This window comes from Pan paniscus, chromosome 2 (assembly GCF_029289425.2).
Source record: "Pan paniscus chromosome 2, NHGRI_mPanPan1-v2.0_pri, whole genome shotgun sequence".
In the NCBI taxonomy this organism is placed as follows: Eukaryota; Metazoa; Chordata; class Mammalia; order Primates; family Hominidae; genus Pan; species Pan paniscus.
The window spans coordinates 179733929-179741296 of record NC_085926.1 but is presented as its reverse complement, the minus strand read 5'-3'; the positions used below and the strand labels follow the sequence as shown (position 1 = coordinate 179741296).

Here is a 7368-nt window from a genome sequence, read left to right as displayed (position 1 = left end):
TATTTAAAATTAGCTTTTGTTGGTTAGCAAAGCAGTACAAGTTCAATGTAGAAAATATGAAAAAACACAGAGGCTCACAATGTTTGCGATCTCACAAGCCAGGATTTTCCTTTATTGAAAAATTGAGAGCACACAGTTTTTAAACTTGCCCAGAACTGCCCCATTCCCACCCCACTTTATTGAGGGAACTTCTGTGTTGAGATATCCCTTCTCCCCATATTCCCTCTCCCCTTCCTTACACAGTCACTCCAGAAGTCTTGACTGGATCGGACTTGCCTACTCTAGAACTTCCTGGCTTTCTCCAAATTCAAAAGATTCACAGCCTTTTGGAGATGCCTTAGATACCTCTCATGCCTTACATGCTACAGGGTGGGAATACCATTCCCCCATTCCCAACTTGTATTTCATGTCTAGCTGGCTCCTTAATGTGAAAACATCAGAGGAGTGAACTCTATTTCTGACAACACCAAATGGGGTGGCCCTTATTAGAAAACTATTAATATCAATGAGACTTTTTTTTTTTTTTTTGAGATGGAATTTCAATCTTGTTGCCCAGGCTGGAGTGCAATGGCGTGATCTCGGCTCAACTCACTGCAACCTCCGCCTCCCAGGTTCAAGCAATTCTCCTGCCTCAGCCTCCCAAATAGCTGGGATTACAGTTATCTGCCACCACGCCCGGGAATTTTTGTACTTTAAGTAGAGACTTGGTTTCACCGTGTTGGCCAGACTGGTCTTAGCTCCTGACCTCAAGTGATCTGCTTACCTCGGACTCCCAAAGTGCTGGGATTACAGGTGTGAGCCACCGCGCCAGGCCTCAATGTGACTTGTGATTTCAGCAAATGTTTGTTGTGGGCCTACTATGTGCCCAGCTTCAAGCTTAGACACCCTGCTGGTTCACTGACGATACAAAAAGCAGTTACATCCTTCAAAGAGCTCAGAGTTCAGTGAACCTGTATCAAATGGGAAGGTGAAGTAGAAACATCCCTCAGGGAATAATTCACGGATTGCCTGCAAAGTGACATATTAAGGCTTTAAAGCTAATAAACATGGGAACAGGCTCATCTCATTGCTCTTGGCAGAGCTGATCACTCCTTTACGCATGTCAGTACTTCTAGCAGAGCACTTATCTGACCTTTGAAATTATATGTATACAATCTCTCTCCCCTTCCAAACTCATTGCTCCAATTCGTTGCTGCATCCCCAGGGCCAAAGTAGTACCTGAACAGAGCAGGCACTCAGCAAATGCTCACAGATGTTTGAAGTCACAGATGTTTTAGATCTGTATGTAATTTCCGTGAGGAAAAATAACTTTTGACGTAACAAATACCTGCCACCTTAAAATCTGCCATTCTCTTGAAATAGTAATTAAGGGGGCAGGGAGGAGAAAATAAAAATTATTTTTGAAATTTTGAGGCTAAAATGTCATTCTCACAATTTTACAACTTTGCGCCAGGCGTGGTGGCTCACGCCTGTAATCCCAACACTTTGGGAGTCCGAGGCGGGTGGATCACGAGGTCAGGAGTTCCAGACCAGCCTGGCAAAGATGGTGAAATCCCATCTCTACTAAAAATACGAAAAAATTAGCCAGGCGCAGTGGCAGGCGCCTGTAATCCCAATTACTCAGGAGACTGAGGCAGGAGAATCGCTTGAACTCGGGGGGCGGAGGTTACAGTGAGCCGAGGTTGTGCCACTGCACTCCAGCCTGGGTAACAGAGTGAGACTCCATCTCAAAAAAAAAAAAATTTTACCACTTTGCAGCCACCTTATGGATTTTCCAGCAAAATGTTTGCATCTGGGTTACGAAACTCATGAACATGAAGTGTCAATGCCAAGGAATCTGGGAAAAAAATTCACATCAGATTTCAGAAAAGAAAGATTAAAACTCACAAGTGCTAATCTAACTTCAAACTGACAAAATAAAGACAAATTAATACAGGCTCTCTGGAAAGTCTGGAGCTGAATAAGCCATAGTGCTCAAAAAATGGGTAAACAGTTCCTTCTTCTGGTCATTATCTCCTGAAGCACATGAGACATTAAATAAACATCATATTATGTTCAAAATACTTCTAAGATGAAAAGACTGTCAGCCAAGCATTTGCAAAAGATAATGGCAGAAGAAAAGACAACATCAGAGAGGTAAGACATCCGGAAAATAAAATCATTTAGCAGGCTTTCAGAACTGACAGATTCTGAAGGAGGCAGGCTTTTTTTCTACTTTTTTTTTTTTTTTAAGAAAGCTTCACAAAATTTTTTGTTGTTGTTTATTTATTTATTGTGGTCCCTTGAGGGCTGTGAGAGGATTTTTGGACATGCTTAAGTCCAATTCTCCCATTTCCCTGTTAGCAGGTGTAAAAAAAAAAAAAAAAACTGAGGCCTCAGGAACTTTTCAAAGCCAAAAGCGGGGCAAACCTGGGGTCTCAGTATCTAACTCCTGGCCAAACACACTAGATCATAACAAACACAGCCATCTCTGAACTTGATTAAGGGCACGTGCTCAAAAGAGTTCAGAAAAACACTGAGGGGGAGCTTTAAAAAAAAAAAAGACAAATAACAAATGCACTAGACTAGATTCTGTATTGGGGGAAAATTCTATAAGTGACATTATATATATTTTTTCTTTTTTAAATTTTTTTTAGTAGAGACAAGGTCTCACTATGTTGCCCAGGCGGGTCTTGAACTCCTAGGATCAAGTCATCTATCCTGAGTTAGCCTCCCCAAATGCTGGGATTACAGGCATGAGCCACCCTGCCTGGCCTAAGGACGTTGTTGAGGTACTTTGTGAAACTCGAATATCAGTAATAGTATTTAATAAATGTTAAATTTTCTGAATTTAATAACTGCTGTGATTATGGAAGAAAATGCCCTTGTTCTTAGGAGATACATGCTGAATTACTTAGGGGTAAAGAGGGAAGATGACTGGAACCTAAACGGTTCAAAAAAGAAAACAATTTTTTTTTTTAGACGCAATTTTGCTATAGGAGCCCAGGTACGATCTCGGCTCACCGCAACCTCTGCCTCGTGGGTTCAAGTGATTTTCCTGCCTCAGCCTCCCAAGTAGCTGGGATTAAAGGCATGTGCCACCCTGCCCGGCTAATTTTGTATTTTTAGTAGAGATGGGGTTTCTCCACGTTGGTCAGGCTGGTCTCAAACTCCCGACCTCAGGTGATCCGCCCACCTCAGCCTCCCAAAGTGCTGGGATGACAGGCGTGAGCCACCGTGCCTGGCCACACTTTTTTTTTTTTTTTTTTGAGAAAAAAGTAAAACAAATTGGGCAAAATATTAACAATTGGTGAAGCTGGTTGACAGGTATATAGGAATTCTTTCTACGATTCTTGCAACTAAGTTAAAATTATTTCAAAATAAAAAGTTAAACATTACATATAAAACTGGATATTCTAAATATTTATTCTGGCCCACTGGGAAAAAGTACTTCTATGATCCCTTCTTGACTGGCCCTACTCTGACAAAGAAAGTGATAAGCACCTACTCTTGTTTTCTGAAGAGTATAGACATCTCCACCAGAGAATATAGACATCTCCACCAGACCAAGTGCAGATCCACTGTACCCAGCAGAGCCCTCCATTAGCATCAGGACCAACTGAAAACAGCAGAGGCAGAATCCCAAAGCAGCTGTTAGTTTAAGGGCACAAGATCTGAGATCAGACAATCTTACCATCCTAAGTTTGCCCCTCACTTGCTTTATGAATGAGGGCGAGTGGCTTAACTTCTCTGCATCTCAGCATCCCCATTAAATGGTGCTAACAATGTCTACTCCATGGGATGATGTTAAGAATTAAATTTATAATACCTACAACCTCTTAAGCCTGCCTGGCACAAAATAAATTTTTCAGATGGAAATTGTTGTTATGATCTGGGTTTAAATGTACAGACTGCTGGAAAACATCTAATATACCCAGTCATTTATTTATACATTCACTCAAATCCACAAACTTGTATTGCAACAAGAACTGTGCTAGGCATAGGGTATTCAGCAATGTACACGATGCAATCCCCTCGCTGAGGGGACTTACATTCTACAGGATGAGTCAGCAAGTAAAGAGGCAATTACACTCAAAGTGTAACTAAGGACCTGAATGGCCAGCATGAGAGATGTTCAGCATGGGGTGGGAGCACATGGGCACATAGTACATAGCACATAGGTACCTGAGCCAACCTGAAGGGGGCATGGAGGAAGTGCTATCTCAGTTGAGACATGGAGGATGAATACGAGATAGGCAGCAAAGGTAGATCAGAGGGAGGAACATTCCAGTCAGTTGGAGCAGAATATACAAAAAGAGAGATGGCATTGCCTTTCAGGAAGCCATAGCACAAGTGTATACCAGTAGAGGTGCCAGTGGGACCAGAGATAGGGAAATAAGTGAAATGTTTTCTGCAAATGAGGCTAAACAGGTTAGAGCCAGAGAGAGAAGGTCCTTGGAGTACCAAGAAGCATGAATTTGTCCTGAAGGAACCTTTAAAAGATTATAAACAGCTGGGCACATTGGCTCACGCCTATAATCCCAGCACTCTGGGAGACTGGGTGGGGTAGGAGGATCGCTGAGCCCAGGAGTTCAAAACCAGCTCGTCTTTAATAAAAATAAAAACATCAGCTGGGCATGGTGGCACACACCTGAGGTCCCAGCTACTTGGGAGGCTGATGTGGGATTTTTTTTTTTTTTTTTTTTTTTTGAGACGGAGTCTTGCTCTTTCGCCCAGGCTGGAGTGCAGTGGCGAGATCTCGGCTCACTGCAAGCTCCGCCTCCCGGGTTCACGCCATTCTCCTGCCTCAGCCTCCCGAGTAGCTGGGACTACAGGCGCCCGCCACCACGGCTCGGCTAATTTTTTTGTATTTTTGTAGAGACGGGGTTTCACTGTGTTAGCCAGGATGGTCTTAATCTCCTGACCTCGTGATCCGCCCTCCTCGGCCTCCCAAAGTGCTGGGATTACAGGCGTGATCCACCGGCGCCCGGCCCGAGGTGGGAAGATTGCTTGAGCCCAGGAGGTTGAGGTTCCAGTGAGCTATGATTACACAACTGCACTCCAGCCTGGTGGCAGAGTGAGACCCCGACTCAAGAAAAAAAGGTTATTAGCAGAAGGTACATGAGAACAGAATATAGTTTAGAAAAAAATCACTCTGGCTATAATATGCAGAAGGCAATCTGAACTTCCAAGACCAGGACTGTGAATGTGACTCTAGTTGGAGATGATGGTGATAAGAGCAAGGCTGAATTCCAGAATAAACTGGAGAAGGAATGGAAGTATTTGGTAATTACCTGTGGGTGATTTAAAGGAAGGCAGCATCTAGGAAGACCTCTGGGTTTCTAGTCATGAGGGCTGTTTCCCTGGTGGCTGCATGGAGACCCCATGAACTGAAACAAAGGTGGACACAGAGGGAAGAAGTGTTCTTCTACTACTAAAAATTGCTAATTTTGGCATTCATGTGCCTTCTCATGAAAAAGGAAAATTTAATTCAAATATTTTTTTTTTCTTTTGAGACAGAGTTTCACTCTTGTTGCCCAGGCTGGAGTGTAGTGGCACCATCTTGGCTCACCACAACCTCTGCCTCCCGGGTTCAAGCGATTCTCCTGCCTCAGCCTCCCCAGTAGCTGGGATTACAGGCATGTACCACCATGCCCGGCTACTTTGTATTTTTAGTAGAGACAGGGTTTCTCCATGTTGATCAGGCTGGTCTCAAACTCCCGACCTCAGGTGATCCGCCCGCCTCGGCCTCCCAAAGTGCTGAGATTACAGGCATGAGCCACCGCGCCCGGCCCAAATAAATTTTTAAAACACTTTTTTTTGGCGACTCCCATGCATCAGCTCATAGCCCAGAGACAAGCTGAAGCAAATAAGCAACATGTAAGATGTCAGAATTGCTTGGCATTTGGACATTGGACTTATAAATGCACAGGAAAAAGAAAATACCTACATAGGCCCTGAAGGACAGCAGAACTAAAGAAAGCTTTAAAAGAAAACAGATTATTATTACAACAAAGCACTGGAGAAACCAATGTAGAAAGAAAGGCCAAGAGAAAAAGGTCTGCCGGGCGCGGTGGCTCACGCCTGTAATCCCAGCACTTTGGGAGGCCGAGGTGGGCGGATCACGAGGTCAGGAGATCGAGACCATCCTGGGTAACACAGTGAAACCCCGTCTCTACTAAAATTACAAAAAATGAGCCGGGCGTGGCGGCGGACGCCTGTAGTCCCAGCTACTCAGGAGGCTGAGGCAGGAGAATCGCTTGAACCCGGGAGGCGGAGTTTGCAGTGAGCCAAGATCGCGCCACTGAACTCCAGCCTGGGCGACAGAAGGAGACTCCGTCTCAAGAAAAAATAAAAATAAAAAATAAAAAAGGTCTAAGAGTGTAACCAGTTCCAGTAGCTCTGACAGTTCTGCAAGTGATTCTTCATCAGAGAGTGAAGAAACATCTACCTCTTCCTCCTCAGAGGACAGTGACACATGAAATTTCCTCTAGTTCCTCATCCTCAGCCTCCTCCACAAACCTCTTCCTCCTCCTCTGATTCAGACTCAGATTCCAGCTCTTCCAGTAGCAGCAGCACCAGCACAGTTAGCAGCTCTGACGATGAACCACCAAAGAAGAAGAAAAAGAAATACAGTTACTCCATCCATGTTAGACCGATGGACTGAAAACATTAATGTGATTCTTGAAAGGGAATTTAGAATATGTTAAGGCCAAGTAGGTTAACTGGTGAACATTTCTAGAATTCAGAAGTTTCTAAATGTTTTACATTGTAAGAACATAAAGAGTATTAATCATGGCTTATAGAGAGAGAGAGACTTTTTTATTTGAAGGGTGAATCTTGTTTTTATTTTTTATCTTTATATCCGTAGGCCGGGCGCGGTGGCTCACGCCTGTAATCCCAGCACTTTGGGAGGCCGAGGCGGGTGGATCACGAGGTCAGGAGATCAAGACCATCCTGGCTAACATGGTGAAACCCCGTCTCTACTAAAAATGCAAGAAAATTAGCCGGGCGCGGTGGCGGGTGCCTGTGGTCCCAGCTACTCAGGAGGCTGAGGCAGGAGAATGGCGTGAACCCAGGAGGCGGAGCTTGCAGTGAGCCGAGAGCGTGCCCCTGCACTCCAGCCTGGGCGACAGAGCAAGACTCCATCTCAAATAAATAAATAAATAATAAATAAATAAAATATATCCTTAGAACTTAAAGCTGAAATCTGCAAATCTGTTTGTGTGATGAAACTATCTTTTCTCTCTGCGAAATAAATGCCATACTTTGTTACATATGTTAGTGGTGTGTATCAGACATACTTTCACAATGGTGCATCAGGATATCTGGCAGTGGATTTCTAATGCTTTTGGCTGTGTGTTATGTAAGATTTAATATGTTGTTACT

The 7368-nt window shown here is 43.9% G+C and overlaps 1 pseudogene; it reads left to right on the top strand.

Moving 5' to 3' along the window:
- The first annotated feature begins 2071 nt into the window (after positions 1-2071).
- Positions 2072-7114, top strand: LOC100993925 (zinc finger CCHC domain-containing protein 10-like; annotated as a pseudogene).
- Positions 7115-7368: the final 254 nt, after the last annotated feature.